The sequence below is a fragment of the Protopterus annectens genome, chromosome 9.part0 (assembly GCF_019279795.1).
Source record: "Protopterus annectens isolate FY-2018-M chromosome 9.part0, PAN1.0, whole genome shotgun sequence".
In the NCBI taxonomy this organism is placed as follows: domain Eukaryota; kingdom Metazoa; phylum Chordata; order Ceratodontiformes; family Protopteridae; genus Protopterus; species Protopterus annectens.
In genome coordinates, this window is record NC_056743.1 from 1,307,633,247 (window position 1) to 1,307,656,647 (window position 23,401).

At 38.6% G+C, this 23,401-nt stretch overlaps 1 protein-coding gene and 1 pseudogene across 3 annotated transcripts in view; one reads left to right on the forward strand and one right to left on the reverse strand.

The window, feature by feature from the left end:
• Window positions 1-23,401, forward strand: part of LOC122812030 — a 639,997-nt gene that overhangs the window by 16,498 nt on the left and 600,098 nt on the right. The gene's annotated exons all lie outside the window — the stretch shown is intronic.
• LOC122810666 overlaps window positions 8,558-23,401 on the reverse strand; it is a 91,589-nt pseudogene continuing 76,745 nt past the window's right edge.

Genomic DNA, 23,401 nt, shown 5'->3' on the forward strand with positions numbered 1-23,401 from the left:
CCTCTAAAGAACCAGTAAGAGTGCTTACTCCAAGCCCTAGACCAATCACCCTTCACCAGACAGGTTCCGGTTAGCACACTTCTCTCCCAAGGGTGCAGAAGGGCCCCTTCCAATCAAGGATGGCTTGAAAAATTTGAAAAATGTGCTTAGAATACAACAGCTACTACAAACAGACCCAGATGCATCAAACCTGTACCTGGACTATGCTATAGCTACTAGCTACACTAATTTAGGCAGGAAAAATAAAAAATATATTTTAAAAAGCAGAAAAACAGCAGTGAGACACTAAAAACATTTTAAACAGTAGAAACAAGTCAAGGAGACACTAAAGAATGTTTTAAACAGCAAACAAATCAGTTAATTAAAACACTGCTTGGTGGGAAAACAGAACAAACAGATGTTTTGCAAATAGTGAACAGTATCAACAATTACTTTGCAAATAGTGCTATTTATGGTAAGCAAAGGGACTGTTATCTGTATTATGGTGCATGGGCTTAATACTGGATCTCATGTTTTCTCAGCTTCCTTGAATGTTTGCACAGTTCTTTGAATCCACACATTTGAGGCTCAGTGCTGAGGTACTTCATAAGTGCCCTGAATTTTCTTGATGTGAGCTGTGCATCATTGCTATTAACAGTTTTCTCTGGCAAACACTGTCCTTAGTACTCCTACTGCCTTTTCAGATGCTGCTGCTGTTATGCAGATTACACTAGGCTAGACTGAGAGTGTATTGAGTGTATTTATTAATATAGTCTGTGAAGGGGCTCACAAAGTCACTATGAATGTATTGCATGGCACAGTTGGTCTTTGTTCAAGGCTGCAGGGATGCTGTTTCTTCAGGGTTTTTACATGCTAGTCATAACATTTCATGAGTACTATCATGTTGTCATACTTGTGTGGCACTCTGTTGTATAGATGCTCCTGTTACTGTACTGAACAAGACTGAGGCAGTCTATATTCATTGCAGAACTTCTTGGGCTAAATATGATCACCAGTGTCTGGTATAATAATAAGTATAAACCTCATTATATTTATATATATTTGAATGTCTTTAATCCCCAGACCAGATTAAGAGCTTTCCTGTCTTGGCTGGTATTGTTATGTTCGGCTTTAGTCAATGATCTTGAAGCAAAGCTTTACATTCCTCTGCACCATTCTGGAGTTCACACTGCAGGACAGCAGCGATTTCTTACCAGGATGATCATATTCTTTGTCACCCTAAACAAATGTTTGCAATCATTAATTCATTTTCTACCCTGAGTAATTATATCCCCCAACTCAATCTCCTCACCACACTAATCTCCTCACTCATTATTTATTACTTCTTTTAACGTGTCCTCTACTTTGTTTATAATACTTGTGAACAACAAACTCTGCAGTATTTTTCAGATAACCATAACAAACTGCAGCCTCTCTTATGTAGCTACACAAAATCTATGCATGTAATAAAACCAAACTTTAATATGTATATAAAATACTAGTTTGAGGATCAGTACACTACTCTGCTTTATTTCTCTTTCTTGAATGAATAATAATTGTTGTGTACAGTATATTAATTGTTATGTAGTATATCACATTGATTATACTGGTCTCTTGTTTTTTTAAATTTTCTGTGCATTTTATAGCTTTTCTGCAGGGGCCTCCAATTAAAAGGAGTTATCCTTGAGCTTAGTTGGATCATCTGGGTAAAGAAATGTAAATACATACCAACAGACATACATCTCCTGCAGTACAATGCGGCACTACAAAGAGATTCAGCAGAAACTTGCACTCTAGTAGTTTACCAGCCTTAAGTATGTCTTGAGCTGCAGGGCCTTCAGAGAGCAGTACATATAATGAAGCTTCCTTTGAGATTTTCATAATCCATTGCTGCTAATCACTTGCCCACAGTATGGCACTATACCTCTGAACACTGGACATTAACTGATTACTCCGGACCATACCGTTCCAGTTTGGGACACTCTGTAGACTAACCTGATTGCTCTCATTCTCCTTCACTGACACCAGAACAGCGTTTTGTTGGCACTATGTACTTTGAAATCCCTGGGAGTACTTGGTCCCTTGCCTGTTGACAGATAGTGCTGACACCACTTTGAAAGCCAGCCTGTTATAGTGGAGCAGCATATGAACATTACCCTTTACCAGACATTTTGTACAAGACTTCTAGCTCCATTGGATGTTTAGGTGTGCCATGTTAATGTTTGTGAAATGCTTAATCTTCCTTCCTTTCAGGGTATAAATACATCTTTCAGTATTTGGCAAGGAATGCTCTCCTGTTTACACCACTGCATTAATAGTGATTCTGAACTGTTTGTAGATGTCTAACTGTCCCATGGGTAGCCTTCTTTAAGCACTGAGTCTATGGATATAACCCATTCACTTTGCCATCTTTCTGGTGGCATTCCAGCACGTTAAGTAGTTCATACTGGCTTCCTATAGAGAGAAAACACTGGAAGTCCTATGGTTGCAAAAAATAAACATCAATTTCAAAATAAATCTGCAAATTATGAAACCTATTGTTATGCATTTAAATCATTTTAGAAATGAGGCAGGGCACCCTGCATCCCCCCACCATGGGGGTACTGCCTCTACTACACTCTGTACTTAACTATCTATATATATATATATATATATATATATATATATATATATATATATATATATATATATATATATATATATATATGTGTGTGTGTGTGTGTGTGTATATATATATATATATATATATATATATATGTATATATATATATATATATATATATATATATATATATATATATATATATATATATATATATATATATATATATATATATGTATATATATATATATATATATATATGTACATATAAACTTCAAGTCACTGCACCTTGAAGAAAGGGGACACTCTAAGGTACTGCAACCTCAGACTTCATATATATATATATATATATATATATATATATATATATATATATATATATATATATATATTTCCACATTTGCTGTAAACCTCTCATAGATTTTGAGGATCTTGGTTATGATGCCTGGAAGAAGAGAGACACTTAACCTCCTACCTTGGGTATGAGAGCATAAGGCAGTTTCCTGGCCTTATAATTTCTTTCTTTTGGTTTTAAATCACTCTTTACCTTTATTCAATTTATTGTTACCTTGCCTTTTGCAAAAATGTACTTATCATTTTGCATAACTGTGGTCGTTTCTCATATGTGGCTTATTTGTTACTGCTTTGGCTGCTGTCTGTATTTCCTTAGCAGTATATGTCAGTTTAATTGCATATTTCTTATCCACTTTCTGTTACACAATGTTTTTTTCTCTTGTAATTGCAAACCTAGAAATCCAAGCTACTTATTTTATGTTCAAGTTTCAACATTAGGCTTTCTTCCTTTTGATGACACATTCATCTCACATAGATCTTAAGCAACAGTTCTGACTCCTACTGTGATATGTGAGAAAATAATTTTCACATACTCTTCTAAATAACTGATAGACAAAGCAACTCCAACATTAAACACTGTGTTTCATTATGCTGTTAAATTGCTCTTCTTGACAATTACTGGTAAAGAGGCAGTGTGTCCATCTGGTGCACTGATGACCCAGAACTGATGAATAAGCTGGCTGGTCTGAACATAGGCTTGAGAAACCAGAGGCCATTTTATGAATCTCAGATGAAGTAGAATAGACTACTGCTATGGGAGACTAAGGGATTATCAGTTAAGGCCACTCTACAAATAGGGATGGGTGGGTGCTTTGTGCTGCATGTATAGAATCATGCATACATACTTGCATCATTGTGCACCACTATATAAGAATAAGATAGGGTTGCAATTTAAAAAAAAAAACAGAACCACCAGTGGGACAGATTAGCCTGATCCCACATGTTGCTAGCCAGCAGTGCGTTATAAAAGCTGACAACCAACAGACTTTCTTCTTTGAAGGGGGGGATACACCCAACTTGCCATGGATTATTTTATTGCATCACTGTCACAAGGAGGGGGTGGTGGCCTGATGCCAGCAGAACCCAACCCAAAATACAAATAAAACAACCAACTAACCAAAGAAATGCATCATAAGATTCATATTTTGTTTCTAACTCCATTTTATTTCACCGTAACTTATCCGTAATTTTCCACATCTACTGTAAGTCATACATTTAATTCTGCACTCTGTTTGCAATTTGATTTATTTTTATTACTTCTTTTGCTTATTCACTCACTGTGACCTATGACATCTTCTGTAGTCTTTCTGTGTAATAAAATACATTATGCACCAGAAACGTGTTTTATGAGAAAAGTTCTGTTATTTGTACTCTTTACCGTATCCGGCTGTAATTTTAGTGTGAGTTTGGACACTGCTATTGCTACTGATAAATTCAATGACTGGTCAATTTTCAGATCTTCCTAAAAGAACAGTAATAAAAAGGCATATAACCCTATGTATGAAAATTAAAACACCTGCCAGCTATTCTTCAATCTGTGTGTGATATGCTAGTCTTTGCAGTTTTAACAACTATTACCAGAGTTATCCGATTTCTTTTACAGAACCTAAAATATTCAGGAGTTACCCAGAGTTTTTAGATCAGATATGTGTAAAATCCTTAAATCTTTTCTGCATGATATTTGGGATGGCTTTGCTGATTATTCCAATTAAGCAATGATTTATACATGCTTATGCCCATTATATTTCATAGCTCAGAAACATCTTTGTCATCTGGAATATAAGTTGCTATATAGTACATTTCATATCTCTTAGTACAAGTTACCAGTCTTTCATGATAGGGTCAGAAATAGACTATATTATGAATGTTCAGATTAAGACACCATTGGCCAACAGTTGTCATGCCTGAGTCGGTTTGAGGTGGCAATATCTTAGGAGTGGAGCACACAAGGATATGGCCAAAGATGTGTGTGAGATTAAAAACAAAACAAGAAGAAGGATATTATGGTTACATAGGAATGTGAGGACAGCAATAAGGGCAAAAGGAGGTGCCAACAGGAGGTCAAAAGGAAGGGGTGAGAGGTGGAAGAGTCACAGTACAAGCAGAATAGCAAAAAGGGCAGCAAAGACAGTAAAGGCGAAACTTGAAAGAGAGTAAGCAGAAGAGATTATGAAAAAAAGCATTTTTTTAAGGAATTTGGATGAAAGAGGGATTGGAGGGATAAACTGCCCAGGATAAATGAAGAAGACAGGGAGATCATAAACTGGAGAAAAGGCAGAGGTATTGAATTGATACTTTTGCTTCAGTCTTTACAGAGGAAAGCAAGGTGGGGAGGTCCCATGCTAGGTAGACACATAGCTGGGTGGTGCAAAGGATAAGTGAGCTCTGGACACAAGATATTAAGGGAAGAGATCGGCAAATGGTAATGCTGAGACATTAATGTACTGGCATTCACAAATAAATGCCAATGCTGTATTTGAATTTCTGGTTAAAGCAGGTATTTTAACTCTAGCAAGCGACTTGCTGCATTTGTAGCAAGCAGAGCAACCAGCTAAAGTTCCAGTAGGAGAGAGAGTATTTTAACTTGGCATTCAAATACACCAAGAACCCTTTTTGGTTCCTCAACTTAGAGTTGGAAGGGTGCCAGTCTGAGGAAGTGCACTGCATGTCAGACAGGGTAGGCTCTGATGCTGTCAGGAGGTAGGGCAGAAAAGTGAGAACAGTAGATGGACACTAGAAGAGAGAACGAGGAGGTCCAGAGGGGACTTTTTGCTTGTTCATAGGTTCATACTAGGCTATCTGCCCTAGGGTATTTATAAGCCTAGCCAGAGTGTGTTTGGCTTTCGCACCCATTTTAAATTAATTTTGCTATGCCCTTTTTCGAGGTTAGTATATTGTGCCTCTGTCTAACAGTGACACAGAAGTGATACCCGAGGTAAACCTACGATCTCCCATCCACTCATCAAGATTCCACTTGAAGAGAGTCAATGAGGGACTCTTCCTAACCTGGACTGGGATTTTATTCCAGAGTGAAGGGAGCCTCTGGGTTATGAATCTGTCCCTCCAGCATGTCCTATTTATTTCAATGCTGAGGTTCAAGTCTCTCGAGTGCGTAGCTCGATGGGATTTGGATTTTCTGAGGTGCAGCATGTCCATTAATTCCGGGTTGGACATGGCTTTATACGTCAGGCACAGATCACCTCTGAGCAGGCAGTATGCCACTGAGTAGAGCTGGAGTTTTTTTAACCGGGCAGCAAATGGCACTGTACTCAATTATGGGCCTGATGAGGGATGAGTAAAGAGGCACGATGACCTCCCCTGATCTAGATGTGAATCCCTTCATGATTAGATGGGCTATATAAAATGTTTTTCTAACCACTTTGGCCATGTGGTTTTTAAATGAGAGATTGCTATCAACTTGGGTCCCCAGGTCCCTAATTACTTCTTCCGTACTTAATGGATTACCACCTATGTGGTAATTTGTGGGCACTTTGTTTTTGCCAAAGGGGATGACTATACACTTTTTGGCATTTAGCTTGAGGCCATGGCTCTGGCACCAGTTGTCTGTTTCTATGAGGCCCTTCTGTAGGATGCTTGTGTTGGCTGGAGAGTCGATTATGGCACCTAGTTTGCAGTCATCTGCGAACTTGGTCAGCCACAGTCCTTCCGTGTTGGCCTGTACCTCCGAGAAATATATACCGAACAAGAGAGGTCCCAGGACTGAGCCTTGTGGGATGCCACTTGTAACTGGTTTGGAGTCTGACATGGCTCCAGCAATTTTAACCATGTGGGTTCTGTCCTTGAGCCAGTTTGCAACCCATCTAGTGACATAGGGGTTTATATTTAAGCTGGTGAGCTTATCTATAATGCCCGAGTGGGGTATTGTATCGAAGGCTTTTGCGAGGTCCAGGTAGGCTGCGTGGACCACCTTCCCCTCGTCAATGGCCTTGGTGACTGTTTCAAAGAAATCAACCAGGTTTAAGAGGCAGGATCTGCCCTTAGCAAAGCCAAACTGGGTAATATCCAGTGTCTGTAGGTCCCCAATATCTTTATTTATGAGGTCCATGATAAACCCCAAGCACCAGATGAATTGCCTCCTAGAGTTCTCAGACATCTGGTTGACAGACTCCTTGCTGGAGATGAGATCTTCAGAAGATCACTGGTTGGTGCAGAAGTGCCAGAGAACTGGAAGACAGCAATTGTGGTACCCTTATACAAGGGGGTGGAGAGTAGACAAGTTTGGAGAGTTGTTACCTTTTCAACAATGGCAGGGGAAATGTATAGGGAGAACCCTGAAGGCTGCTTTTTTTAATGTTACCAATCTTCAGGATAGCAAATAATGTGGAGTCATGGCCAGAAAGTGCACTGGTCATACCTGATCTTGTTTTATGACTGTGGTACCATCAAACTTAATAGAAGATAACATCTTCCTTGGCTTCAACAAAGCCTTTGACTTGTCCCTACACAGGAGGTTTATATGAAAATTGGAAGAGTTGAGGGTAGGACTAAGACTGAGATACTGGATAGCTGCATGGCTGAATGGTAGAACACAGAGGGTTGTGATGAGACAGCTAATGTCAGGAATTAGGGAAGTGACAGTGAAGTTGCATGTCCTGTTCACTAGATCTGTCTCATGCATATTTGTGGGAAGAGAGAACAGGATCAGTTTTTTTGATGATATGAAGTTGCAGCAGTGGAGAATTGTAGGAAAAGTCTAATGAAGGATTTGAAAAAACTGAGCCCGTAGACATAAATGTGGCACTTGAGGTTCATTTCAAACTAATGCAAAGTACTGTAGTTATCGACAACTCTGGAGTGAACTGCCAGCTGATAGTACGAAAGGATCTAAGGATGTTAGTCACACCTGGATTGGGCTACCAGGAGCAGAGTTAAGAGGACAGTGGCAGCTGGTGTTTATCCTCAAGGGAATAGAATCCAGGAAGAAAGAGGTAACGTGTCAATTCAGGGTTTTGGTCAGACCACACATTGAGCACTGCTTGCAGTTCTTGAGACCTTTTAAAAGAAAGGGCATTAAGCTGCTAGAAAGAAAGCAGAGGAAAGCCGCCAGAAAGATTTATGGTGTAGAGGGGATGGAATATAATCAGAGGTTACAGGAACTAGAGCTCTTCTCACGTCACCAAAAACTTGGGGCTGTCATAATGGTGGACAAGATAATCTCAGGGAGTTATGAATTGGCCATTTTGTATAGGAAGGACAGAGGGGGGAGGAGGAGGCACAGGCAGGAGATTGTAGTGACTAACTACTACTTGAATATATGAGTTTTTCTTTTCACTGAAAGGGTTGTGGACCTGTGCAATGGAGTATTTGAAAAGGTGGTACAGAGTACATACACAAGAGGCATTCAAGGAGATGTAGGACAGGTGGAAAAGGGAAGATAGGGATGGAGGGGACTTAATAGCAGACTACATAAGCTTATATTCTCCTGCCATTTAGCATATATAATGTAATGCACAACATTCTCATCGATTTTAAATAAAATTTATGCTCAACTGCAGGTATTTTCATTACTGTTCATTTAATCCTGCCAACATCTAAATCAGTACATAAGCATTCTTTCATAAGCTGATACACAAAAGATGTTGCATTTGCATCAGTAAGTACCTATATTGTTTCAAAATACTGATCTGTATTTTTTTGTTTGAACAGTCAGAAATCACTTGAAGTACTGACACCCAAATCTATCTGTACTAGTATACAACAATATCTTTTGCTGCTTTTACGTAATTTGTTAGCTCTCAAAATTTCATTCTGATCACATATTTTAGCATTCAACCAATAATTAGCCCCTTTTAACATATGCAGCTAATACATATTGATATTAATATTTTTAGAACACATGCGAGAGAGAAAATTTTAAAGACACGAGTTCTGTGGCAGTTAATTTTCATCAAATACATCAGGGCTAATCAGTGGGTTTATGAGGGACTATTTTAGAAAAAACTAACATGTTTCTACTGATATATGTTTTAGGAACAGACTTTTGCATAAAGAAGCTATTTATATACTTAAATTTGATACCTTAATACCAAAAGGTATGAATTCTAAACTTAATTGGCGATTTCTCCTTTAATGGGAATGTGACTTTTTAATCGGTATTTGTATTGAGTAATTAGATGCAGAATATATATATATATATATATATGGGTCTACTCAGTCTCCCATATATATATATATAGGTTCATAGGTTCATAGATTAGTACTAAGCTAACTGCCCTTGTGAGCCATTAGGCCACCCTCCCAACCCTATATATATACACTGATTGTTTTATTTAATGTGTATTCTCATTGAAGGCAGTTCAGTCGAGATGTCAGAGAGTGAATAAAGTTTTTTTCATCTTTTATTGAGTTACTGGTTTGTGGTTTCTATTACATATTGATATTAAGTTTGCACTGTTATGCAATTTTAATACCACTTATATATATATAAATCACTGTTATACCATTGTGGTGTACACTTATTAAAACATCTGCTTGATATATAATGTGTACACACAAACACACACTGACACACATACGTCATTGTTTATAAACATACTGTTATCCAAAAGTTACACTATATGATCTATAAGCATATTGTTAATACCCCAGAATATTGTTTATTGTTAATTTATAAAATAAATACTTTTGAAAATTTTTTTTATTATGTGAAAACATATAAATCACCCTTCCTGTCAACCATTTACTTGTACTAGTACCTGCCATCTTGATCAGCATGAAATTTCCTCACATACTGTGATATAAATTACTCTGTTTGCTGTTTTGTGTTAGTGGAGATAATTTCTGCATTTGTATAACATAAAATTTTGCTACAAGTGTTTAAGTAGTACATGAAACCAAAACTGTTGAACTTATGACATTTACTTGCATACTGACACAGAGGAATGGTACTCTTGCTGAAAATGCATACACATTTCAGCAGATGTACACAATAGGATTTATTCAGTATTCGGGTATGAAAGCCATCCTTTAATCTTCTTGGAATTTTCTAATTAATTTGGGAGTAATACTCAGGTAATATTAAACAGCTGGGATGGCCTGTGTAGACATTGAAATATCTCTGAATTATGTGAAACAATTAATCCTTATGTGTGTGTGTGTGTGTGTGTGTGTGTGTGTGTATATATATATATATATATATATATATATATATATATATATATATATATATATATATATATATATATATATATATACATATTGTGTGTGTAGTATGGTATAGGTTAGGTTTTCTGGTCTTTAAAGTAAAATTGAACTAATTTCTTTTTGTTCCCTACCCACATCCTTCACACCTCAAGGAAGTATTTTTTGGGATGGACAATTATAAAATAATTTAAGGCTCCTGAAACCTCTCAGGTTTCAGCCTGTATATAGTTTGGTTAAGTGAACAGCTAGAGGTAAAAATGTTCCCAAAATGATAAATACATAAATATTTGCCATTTGCAAGAAGGTATTTGAATCCACTGCATCATATTTTTCAGTACTAAAGGGTCTGACCCCTAGTAAAGGATGGTGAATAAAGTTGTACAGTTTTAGAGTTTGATAAATAGCAATGATGTAATCCTAAATTAATAAGGTTTATTTTCCTAATTCTGAAAGTATTTTTGTGTATGCAATTTTAATAATTTTAAACATATTGTGTTCCTCACTTTAGCAGCAACAATTACATATTCTAGGTTCAGCAGTACCTGTTGGCATATCAACACAGTTCCATTAAGCATGCAAATACTAGATATGGTTCCTCCCTTTCATTACCTTCTTGAGCTGATAGTCCCGCTCACATCTTTTGACTCCCACCTCTGATTTTGTCAGTAAAACAACAAAAAAAAGAAAGTCATCCCGGTATGTTCAGAGACTGGGCCATCAGTAACTCCATTACCATGTTTTGGAAAATCACTCGCCTTCCCAAGCCTGAAGTCACCCCAGCCAGACATAATCTCATTTATAATTACTCCCCTCCACAAACATGATGAATGTAATGGTTTTTATGCATTTCTTCCCTTTAAACGTCTCTCACTCAACTTGTTACTGTTATGTTTTTACTTATTTAAGGTTAATCTTATACTATTTAAGTACCACCTTATACTACCTATCTGCATTATCAGCCTATTTCTGTTTAAACACACTGATCACTCTGGCAAGCATTCTTACCTTTACTTTGTCAGTATTACTATCCACGTGTTTGTGAAGTCAATTTAACATACTATTTTTCATTTTGTATTTATTTATTTGTGTTTGTTTGCTGGGTAGGAGGACTGGTCCTTGAACCCTTTTCAGTCGTGACCTGGGTGATTACTTTTCAAATATACATAGAAGTCACATAGTTCATTTCACAGCAAAATGATTACATACAAGTCATGCTTTCATTTCATGGTAAAAAGATTATAATATTATAGACAAGTGTTCTTGTTCTGGTCTGAGCATAAAACAAAATTTAAAGTTATAAAGTTTGCACAGAGAGTCAGCATTATGTAGTGGAACATGACAACTGCATACTATGAATTTAGAGAAACATAAAAGAATCCCAGTTGCAGCTAGAGGAAGTGGGGGCTTTGGCTGAAGGGAGATGTATAGCTTTCAAGAGACAGAAAAATTTCTCAGAGAGAAGAACCTAGGAAAAGGGAAAGTTAGAGCAGGACACGAAAGGGAGGTTATTTTTCTAGAAAACAAAGCTTTATAGAGATTTGAGACAGCTTGAAAGTGGCTAGTATGTTAATGGAGAGGGGAGAGTACTCTACCTAATGTTGCCCTATCAATAAAGCATACAGACTTGTACATGTATTTATCAAGGAGCTGCCTTTGAAAGCATTTTAGAATATTAACTTGTTTCATTTCTAGTGGGATCTTGTTCCAGTGTACAGAAACAATTTTGCTTAAACTTCTTTGCCCTATTGTTAGATTGAATGAGGGTCTCACTAGTGCAAGAACATTAATATCTTGGTAGTGGTGGTTTGGCAATAGTGTTCATGGAGGATTTTATGGAAATGGAGTGGAAATGAGTAGCGTAGATTTGGCTGGAATAGTAGGCAATTGGCTTTATGAAAGGAATCACAGTGTTCATAGCAAGGGACTTGGCTGCTAAGCAGACTGTGTTGACATTTGTCTGAATTATTCAAGTATTATTAGCGGAGTACATTGCAAGTATGGATAATCCATAGTTTTAGAATAAGCACATTTGTAGTATGGCTCTTTTCAGCTGGGGGGTAAAATGGTTAGATACTGAATATGTAGCTTTAAACTGTGATATAACCTTTCTAACCAGTGTCTGTATGGATTTTCAGGAGCAGGGTAGAGTGAAGAGTTAGTCCCATATAACTGTACCATTGGACTGAATTTTGAGTAATGGTTCTTTATGTGGCAATTTTAGGGCTACATTGCTTGTTCTGTTTTGAGTTCCAGATGTCATGATGACAGCATTGATGTCATTTATTGTTGGTAGTTTTTCCCTGTAATCAATGGGATAGTGTGGTAAAGTCTCTTTGCAGGGAGAGCTGTAATTCCTGAGTTGTGGTGCCTGACTAATAGGAAATGATATCAGCGTAAAGGGTGATGTTTTGGGGAGATTTGTTTATATAGGAAATGATATCATCAGTGTAAAGGGTGATGTTTTGGGGGGATTTGTTTATATAGGAAATTATATCATCAGTGTAAAGGGTGATGTTTTGGGGAGATTTGTTTATATAGGAAATTATATCATCAGTGTAAAGGGTGTTGTTTTGGGGGGATTTGTTTATATTAATATCATTAGTAAAGACTGAAAATAGGAAAGTGCACAGCAATGGTCCTTGTGGGACTCTGGTTTGTGGTGAGGTTGTCTGTGTTGACTATGAATGTACAGTTTTATAAGCAGTTTAAAAAACATTGAATTATACTGCAACCAAAGTTAACCATTTTTGCATCTTTTGTAAGACGATTTGGTGAGTTATGCTTTCAAAAGCTTTGATTAAGCATTTGATGAATTTAGCTAAGAACATTAACATTACCTTCTCTGACATGCCATACCCATCCATTTAACTTCACATCTTATATAAGAAGAACTTGCTGCTTGTATTAAATCCTAGGTCTGTTTCATAACCAAATGTGCATATCTCAGACTGTAAAATACCAAATGATTTAAATTAAAAAATATATAAATAAATAAAACAGCAACAACTGTGCATTTTGAAAAACATACTACAGTATATGGGAAGCAAATCTTTAGTTATTATTCTACCTCTGAGGTTGTGCAGTGTTGAATGTAAAAGCATGTATTGCACTCTGGATAACATGTTTTCTTTACTTGTAACATATTAATGATATCTGGACTTGTTTAAGCTTTGAAAGTTTTATATCCCTTTATTTTCAGTCCTCCTTATTCAGTATTTTATATTTTTGGATATTTTAGCTCTAGTATAATACACAGATCATAACCCTCTTATGATGTATCTTCTACCCCACAGTCTAGGCCTCGTCCCAAACAACAGAACATGTAACTCACCCCTGCATATTTAAAGCACTTGCTCACTAACATTAAATAATTTTTCCTCACTTAATGTAAAGAATTAGGTACCAGCTCTGTAATATTCTGTGCTGTAATGTGATACTGGGCTCATACCTCTCAACCTCTTAGAGCAAGAAATCTGGACAGATTTTAAATGATGTTCTTATAAACTTAGGACATTGTTAGAATAACAGGATTTGTATTAACTTGGATTTTCTGAGGAGATGGAAATCTGACACTCAAATGCATGTCATTATTTATTGACTTCAGTTTTCAGTGACAACAGAAAAACACAAATTTTATGAAGAATAGGAGGCAAAAATCTAATCTGGACATTCTACAAAAATCTGGGCAGTTCAGAGGTTTGACTGGGCTCACCACCTTCTCTTCCTTATATCACATATGTGTCTCTTTCCATTTATTCATTTCCCATTTCCTCCAGTTTTTTTTTAATTCTCACTAAGCCTTGCTTTATAGTCTTTAAGCTGCCTCTTGATTAATTGTCTGTATGTTTTTCATTCAGATACTTTCTCCATTTTCAGCCTGTTATTTCTGTTTATGCACACTGATCACTCTGGTAAACATTCTTACCTTTTCTTTGTCAATTTTAACTTCCTGTCCAGCATTCTTAATCTGCAGGGCCCTTTATAAAGCCCCGACTTCCAGACGAATGTTGCTTTATATAAAGTGGAACTCCAAGAATCCTTCAGTATCCTCCTTCATGATATAACATAATCTGTCAAATTCTGATTCGTAGACATCACCAAAAGCTGTGGTTATTGGATATACAATGAGCAAAAATAGAGAATTCTTTCAATATGTTTCATTATTATGCTTTGAACATCTAGGCGCCAGTGTCAATTTGTGATGAAAACTTCAGTAGATTAAATTTTAAGTTAATATTATTAGCAAATGTGGTGAAGTTTGGCTAAAGAGACAGTGAAGTGCATACCAAAATATTATCTACAAGTTCCTCATACAAGTGAATAATGCTGCACCTTTTCAGAATCGGTCACTTCTTCTCAAATATGCTCCACTGTCTTGAATTCTGTCACTGTTTTTCCCATCTTCATTTACTGATATGCTTTATTCTTGCTTGTTTGAAGCCACACATAACTGTCTAACCCTCTCTACAATGTCGCTTGCTTGCCTTGTCATCCTTGATGATTGCCATATAGACTTAATATTTTCTACAGTTTTTTAATATGTTAGTGTTAATTCAGGCGGAAACTTTACCCTCAGTTGTATATTGTTTAAAACCATAATTATAAGAGTAAACACAATTACACTTTCAGTCTATGGATCTAATCCTCTTCTGCAGTATCAGCAGTGGACAATAGATACATATTGTCACTATGCGCAGTTAGAGCATTCTTATCTTCAAGGAATCATAAAATGTTTGATTTATTGTACTTTACTGACAACCATGCAGTTCTTTGTTAATGTATTCATTTTATATGATTACTCTTGTAATTTACTATTGTAATTCTGTGGAGGTTTTTCTCCCCGGGCTTCCACTGGAAAAGGGATCTCACTCAGCCGGACATTCCCGATTAACAAATGTCAAATAAATAATAAATAAAAATGCTTAAGCATTGCTCAGATCAGAATCACTTTCAGAACCATTACCATACTTGGATTTTTGCAGTATATTAGAGTCATTTTTTCAAAGTATACTTTTTATTGTAGTAAGAAATGTAGATGTTTCATAACCAACACAAAACCCTGTGTTTTTTTTCTTCTGTCTTTCTTTAGCGTTCTTAGGCTCATAGGTGAGTGTTAGGCTTGCTGCCCTTCTGGGCCATTATAAACCGAGCCAAATTTTCTTTTGGTGCTTGTATTAACCTTTCCACTTTGGTATTAGATAGGCCTTATACATCCCATGGTCAAAAAATATATATTATCCCTAGTGAAAATAAGTGGATCATACCATTGATAATTTGAGGAGACCCATGTATGGAATAAAGTATTTAGGAGCTGCCTCTATCCATCCATAAGGAGCAGTTCTGGAGTAAATTTTCTGTTTCCTATTCCATAAATCTAGATAGAGCTTGAACTGGGACAGGGATGAGCTTTGCTTTATGTGAATGGGGAGTCTGTTTCAGAGTAATGGTATCCTGTATGAAATAAGCCTGTCCCTCCAAACTGTTCTGTTCATGATGCAGAAGAGGATCGGATCCATAGAACGAATATTTATGAAGCGAATTGACTTGGCACTGATGTGTAGTAAATCCATCAGGAATGGGTCAGAGGCTGCCTTGTATGCCAGACACAGGTCACCTCTTATCAGCCTGTAGGATGCTGGGTATAGTTACAGGGCTTTGAGTCAATCTGTGTCGGACATATTGTTTAGATATTGTGCCCTTTTAGTAAAATATCTCTGCGAGCACAGGCAGATACATATCAAAGGGGGTATTATATTCGATGATTGGCCTAATGAGGGCTGTGTAAAAGTGGCAATGACATCCCTAGAGCTAGACACAATCCCTTTGTTTATAAGCTGTACAATATAGAAACACTTTCTTATGACATGGAAACATGTTGGTTGACAATTAGGTCATAGTCCATATAAGTTCACAAACCCCAAACAACTGGGTCAACTCTTATGACTGTATTGGGAATATGGTAGTTCCCTTGGGTACATGACTACCCAAAGGGTGCAATAATGCATTTTTTGACATTTTGTTTCTGTCAATGATTTTGATGCTGGTTATTTATTTGGGGCAAACCTTCCTGCAGGAAGGCTAAATCATCTGGGGAGTCTTTGACTGCTCCTAGCTTGCAGTTATCTGCAAAGTTAGTCAGCTAGAGCCATTTGCTGTATTGACTTTTACTTCAGAGAAGTAGATGCCAAACAGGAGAGGTCCCAGCACAGAAACCTGGGGACCCCACTGGTGACTAGTGTATTTGTGGAGGTAACTTCTCCTATTTTGATTTCCTGTGTCCTATCTATGATCCAGCTGGCAATCCATCGTGTGACATCGGGGTTTATTTCAAGTTTATTTAGCTTTTCTACTATGTCTGAGTGGGTGATTGTGTCAAACGTTTTTGCCAGGTTGAAGTATGTGGTGTGTACCATTTTACCTTTACCCTTTGCTTTGCTGACCTTTTCAAAAATGTTCCCCAGGTTGGGTAAGCTAGTTCCCTTTGTCCTTATTGATTAGTTCCATGATAAGTCTTTCCATGGCTTTGCATACAAGGCTGGTCAGACTTATGGGTCTGTGGATAGTCCTTCCTTATTCAGGAGAGTGACTGTACAATTCATTTGGTATAAACTTGTATGGATGCTGAGGTTGAACAGTGTTGTGGGTGTGGGTGACTAAATCATGCTGCCTATTTTAGATGCATCCATAGGTTCATAGGTGTGTACTAGGCTAATGGCCCTGCAGCCTTTACAAGCCTAGCCCATAGGATTACCCTGGCATCATGCCACCCATTAAACATTTCCTGAACTAAATGATGCCATGTCCTATGAATGTCTGAATCTGTAGTGTTCTGATATCAGCAAGACTGCTAGTAGAATAGTGGCCACTTCTCATAAGCAGGACTAATCTTAGTTACTGCAGACCCCCTCCCCCCGCCTTTGGGACTACAATACAGTTTACATGAAAATTAGAGCAAAACAAATCTCCCAGTTAGAATGTACTGATTAAAAAAAACATGGTTCTCAATTTATGGTCAGTTATAAACTGTATCATTCTTCTAAGCAGTCTCATGTAATCAGAAGGCTAAAACTAACACAATTAAAATGTAAAACCTAATTGCACTTAGGCAAGCATGATTTGGAACTGGCTTTCATTATAACAGTTCAAAAGTATGTCCTTAAATTTAAAATAAAAGCAGTGATTTTCAGTAATGTTTTCTCTCTGACTGTGTTGCCACAAAACACTTCTTGTACTTTTCAAAAGAGGATGCTGTTAGAAAGCTCTTCTGCATTTTTTGGAATTTCAGCCTGAATCTCAGACTCAATACCACAATAATCCTGCCCACGGAGGATTTTGAAGTAGTCATTATCACCCCAGTCTGTATTCCATGAGTTAGCATCCAGCCAGTAAGGGGTGTTGTTTTCTATGCCCCAACCCAAGATCGTAATAGCATGACCCCCGTCTGCTTCTCCAGAGTGATGCTGGTACACACCTGATTTATACAGCAGGAAGTCCTCATACACAGTGAAGGCCCCCTCCATGGGTCCATTCCTATAAATGTCTTCCATTATGCTTTCAGGAGAGGAAGGGACACTATAGGCAGATCCACCATAAATCTTGTCCTTTTCATATGAAGGAGTATAACCAGCATCACACTTTTTTTCACACAGGGTGGTGTGTCACCTCCTTCTCCAGAACATGGTGGCCGTGAGCCATTCATGTGACGTTCACAGGGAGGAATAGTATATGGCCTGCAACCTATGCCAGAACCATACACCCCCCCCCCAGACACCAAGCCAGTTTCAGTCCAGTGCTGCCACGCTCCCAATAGATAGCCACCATTGCATCCCATTCCACACTCAAAGTCGCAGCATGAAAGCAATTCTTCAGCAGATACCTCCACATTTTGCTTTCCCCCAGAGTGGATGCAGACACGGTCAGACATGGAAGCTACAGCACCAAATGCCCAACATGAGCCACAAGATCCCTCATCCCGGATCTCTCGGATTGTTGGACAATTGGGCCACTGAGTTTGTGAATCAAAGCTATCAGGAAGCTTTACTTTTCCAGAATGGGAAGTCTTTAAAGGCAATTTTGGACCATGCAGAATTGTACCACAAAATCGCTTCAAATAACTCTGATCCACATTGTAAAAGTTTTGTGCAGCCTTCCATATAGTATTTAATTTGTTAATGTGGTTGATTATATCCTGTGACCAGGTGGAGGAAGATGACAAGCTTCGAGAGTTGGCAAAACCCAGGAGGAGAAAAACTGTAACTAAAACTGCCCAGGCAGGTATGACCCTAACCCTGAGCAGTATCCTTCCTTCACCAAGAATGATGCCACAATATAGAGACAAGATGATCAGCTTTAACAATTGGCTTAATGTCTGGTGTCATTCAAAGGGGATCCAGTGTCTGTCTGCCTGGGATGACATGCTTGACAAGCCACGCTGTTTGCTTGCACCTGTCACCCTGGGATTCGGATATTGGCTAAGGCTCTTGCCACCCCCATAGTGCCTTTTTAGGCAAGGCTCAAATTCTAAACCTACCACCCTAGAAAAAAATGGGAAAAACTGAGGTAATGCTGCTCAATGCCAGAAGTCTAAATCTCAAAATGCACTTTCGAGGCCCTTCTCAGTATGGAGAACATCGATGTCTGTGCTGTAACTGAAACCTGGTTCAAGGCTCCTGAGAGCACCCCGCACTATTAGGTTTTACCTCATATCATGCCCGCCCCAAAACAAAACCACACCACACAAGGAGGGGGGAGGTGTCATTCATAAAGGATAAGGGACACCTCCAGGTTGGTGGCAACGAAACCATCCAGGTGCAACTAACCATAGGCAAAACTGCTCTACAAATTGTAGCATGCTACAGGCCACCCTCTCAAACTCAGGAACCCCACACAGCCTTCCTGAAGACACTGGAGGGTATAAATGTATCTCCAAACACCATCATATTGGGTGACTTCAACTACCGAATATAGACTGGGAACATTACTCAAGCCCTAACTTTCTAGCCCAACGGTTCCTGGAGTTCATAAATTCAAATGCCATGGAACAGCTAGTCACTGTTCCCATGAGAGGAGAAAATATACTAGATCTCATTGTCACAAACATGGGGACAAAATGCTCCACACGAAGTATATCCCTCATTGGTGAGATCTGATCATAAACTAATCTCACTGGAAATCCACATCCGCCCCACCCAAGCAAAAAGACCATAGTGAAGAACTTCTAAAGCAAACTTCACACTACTCAAGACTGGTGTGGTATCCTTCAAGCCCTGAGCCAGAGGAAACCACAACCCAAGCTGCGGAAGCCCTTACAAATGCCTTCTATGAACACCTCCAGGACTGCATGGATCAGGCAATCCCAAATAAAACCAAGACTCTTTTCCACAAAGGGCAAACGTCCAGTCTGGTGGACCCCAGCCATTAACAAACTTTACAATAAGAGGAGAAAGCTATTACATGATAGAACAAAATCCATAAAAGGGAAGTCACCCTGATCATTATTAGTAAAAAATAGCACTCATAAAATCAACTAAGGCCAATTTTGAGAGAAAAATTGCCATGGATTCAAAGGACAATCATAAGGCCTTTTTCAGCTATGTTAGGAACCTGGGTGGAAACTCTCAGATATGCTCAGAATTAGTCCAAAATGATACAAAAATCACTGAACCCACAGACATTGCCAACATACTGGCAGACAGGAACTTCACCCCCTCTCCTCTAAAGGAGAGATAACTATCCCAGCCGAGTGTAGCCTCCCGACATCTCAAATGCGCAGGTGAAAGCTGCTCTCTAAAGCTAAAAACACAGCATCAATGGGACCGGATGGTGTCCCCGGCTGTGTGCTACAGCTAAATGAGGAATTAAACCTGCACATAAGGCAGCTGTTTAATCTCAGCCTTACCACAGGATACGTGCCAAGGGCAACTGTGGTCCCACTCCACAAAGGCGACCCTGGTAATTACCGCCCCATAAGCTTAACAAGTCTAGTCTGCAAAGCTATGGAGAGGATCATAATGGAGCTCATAAACAAAGATATAGGGGACTTGCAGACATTGGACCCGACCCAGTTTGGCTTTGTCAAGGGAAGATCATGCCTTTTGAACTTGGTCGACTTCTTCAAAACAGTCACCAAGGCCATTGATGAGGGAAAGGCAGTCCATACAGCCTACCTTGACCTTGCAAAGGCCCCACTCGGTATTGTAGAAAAATACCAGCTTAAATGTAAACCCATATGTCACAAGATGGGTTGCAAACTGGCTTAAGGACAGAACCCACAGGGTTAGAGTTGCTGGCTGTGTCAGACTCCAAGCCGTCACAAGTGGTGTCCCACAGGGCTCGGTCCTTGGCCCCCTATTGTTTGGCATCTACTTCTCAGAAGTACAGGCCAACATGGGAGGACTTTGGCTGAAAGTTTGCAGACGACTGCAAAACTGAAATAGTGGAAAGTGCATCGGACACGGATATCCTTCAGAAGGGACTCACAGAAACAGATAGCTGGTGCCAGAGCCATGGCCTGAAGTTAAACGCCAAAAATGTATAGTCATACCTTCGGGAAAAACAAGGTAATCCCAAGCTACCATATAAGTGGCAATCCACTAAGCACAGAAGAGGTTATCAGGGACCTGGGGACCCAGGTTGACAGTGGCCTTTCTTTTGACACTCACATTGCTGAAGTGGTTAGAAAGACCTTCTACATTGCCCACCTGATCATGAAGGGATTCACATCCAGATCTAGTGAGGTCATTGTTCCCCTGTACTCTTCACTTATCAGACCAATGATCGAGTACAATGCCCCATTCGGGATGTATCTCCCCGACATCTGCAGCAATTGGAGAGACCCAAAAGTTCCTCACAAAAGGATAAAGGGACTCCAAAATCTGTCATATGCTGCCAGATTGAAGAAACTCCAGCTCTATTCACTGCTCAGAGGTGACATGTGCCTGACATACAAGGCCATGTCCAACCCGAATTAATGGACATGCTCCACCTCAAAAATCCATCCCCACCAAAACCACTAGAGCGCGACTTAAACCTTACTTACGGACATAATATAGGATGTGCTGAGGGAGGATTATCACTCAGAGACTCCCTATGCTGTGGAATAAAATCCCGGTCCATGTGAGGCAGAGCACCTCGCTGACTCTGTTCAAGAGAAATCTAGACCTGTGGATGGGAGATCGAATCATCTCTGTGTCACTGCGGACAGAGGCACAACAAACTAATGGGCACAGTATTTTTCATATAAATAAATGCCTTAGGGCAGATAGCCTAGTGTAAACCTATGAACCTATGAACCTAATGAATGCCTCATGATGGATACTGGCACAACTTAAATGCAAAATGAAAACTGCAGCTGATAGTCACCTCCCAAGCCATGGATATTGTCAGGACCCACTGATGGAGTATTTTTTGCTTTTGATAGCACTTTTAGGACTTGGCCTTGTGTAATAATTGGCAACCATTTTCCATAATATCTTGACAGGTGGAGGTGCAAGAGGGGTAAAGCTTGAATTGAATTTATCACCCAGTATATTGATTGTATCTACAGCCTCAGTGTAGTTAACATTATTCACAGTCAACTGAGTGCATTGTTTCTTGGGATATTGTTTGGTTCCAGTATCAAAACATGCTCTTAAAATTACATTTTGAGCAGAATTCACAGATGCTGCCAGTTGGCTTTGCAAAGACTAGCTTTTACTTCTTTATCTCTTGCACCAACATCCGTTGTTGGTCATGTCAGAGTTAATGAAATATTATGTAAATGCTCTTATTTTGATTTTCCCTTAAATTCAACATGATCTCTACTATAAGAACAGTTTCCATAATCCTTATGCCTGTAGGTATCATTCTGTTTGAGCTAAATCCAAACATATTTTTGTATCAGTATAGACTCCTAATATGTGTCACTCTTTTTTTGCTTTTTTTTTAATGATGAACAGTCTGGTTCTATCCCTTATCTAAACGATCATAGCAATAAATCCAAAAATGACTGCTATACCTTCATTACAAAAATATCACCTTGTTTAAAAAATAAATTTTCATCCCAAGGTCTATAAACCCATTTGTTTTTCCCCTTTTTATGAATTTCATTATTAATTTGTTATGATGGATTTGGACCACAGACAACTCCAAAATAAATATATGTAACAAATAGATAATGATCAAAGCACACACACACACACACACACACACACACACACACACACACACACACACACACACACACACACACACACACACACACACACACACACACACCAGTGGTGTGAAGGTTTAGAATGAGATTCAGATAAGATAAAATTTGATTCATTATAAGACTCCATGCACGTTCATTCTGCACCATTGAAAAAGTGTCTTTTCAGGATAAGCTAAATACAATTAAAAGTAATATGTCTGTTTATCTGTCTATAAAAAATCCAGTGATTATACTATTAAGTAACACATCTTGCTTTTAAGGCAGTTAAACAGGACAATCTCTGACTTCTAAGTCCTTTTTGCTGTCATACTTGCCTTTCAATCCTAGGCCCTCCAGCACTGAGACTGTACCGATTCTTTTTTTCCTATCCACCATGGTGAAAGTTGTTTGTGGCATGGCAGTCATTTAGCCATCCTACTTTTTTTTGTTTTGTTTTCTGGCCCTAATCCTGCCTCTGGCAGCTATTGTCCATACTTGCACATGTGAGGGCTTGCTAAAAGAATAGGATATCTGCTAGCATGCATTTTCTGAAGGATATGAAGTCTAAAACACAAATGTACTATTTGGTGACTTCAGTCCTCAGCGATTTGCTAAAAAACTGCAACTTTTATGAGGAACAGACCAAAAATATGGGGTAAAAATCTGAACAGTTGAAAGGTATGAAGCACAGACATTTATTTCACATGCTTTACCTTAGTGGACTAGATGGCCTATTTACCTCCAGGATGGGTGAGCCAGTAGCCACTATTTACTGTCACCTTCCCCTGTCAGCTCCTCCAGCATCTGGCTCATTACTCAATCCTGCGTCATCCTGGCCACAGTCAAGGCTTTGTTCCCATAGTCCACGGAGATGGCTAAAACATATGTCTTTAATACCAGGGAAAATATGCACATAGAACCTTTCTTTGCCATCTGACTTCTTCATTTAAAAACCTTTTTTTCTCAATCAAGTCCCTCTAATTTAGTTAAACCTTTTGAAAACATCTCTGGTCATGTGGCTTAGAGGGCTAAAGCTCTGAATTCAAACCAGACAACTTAGTGGTCCAGGTGCTGGAAGTGTTCCTACTGAAGCACAAGCTTGCTTAAAAGAAGCAGCCATATGACTAGGG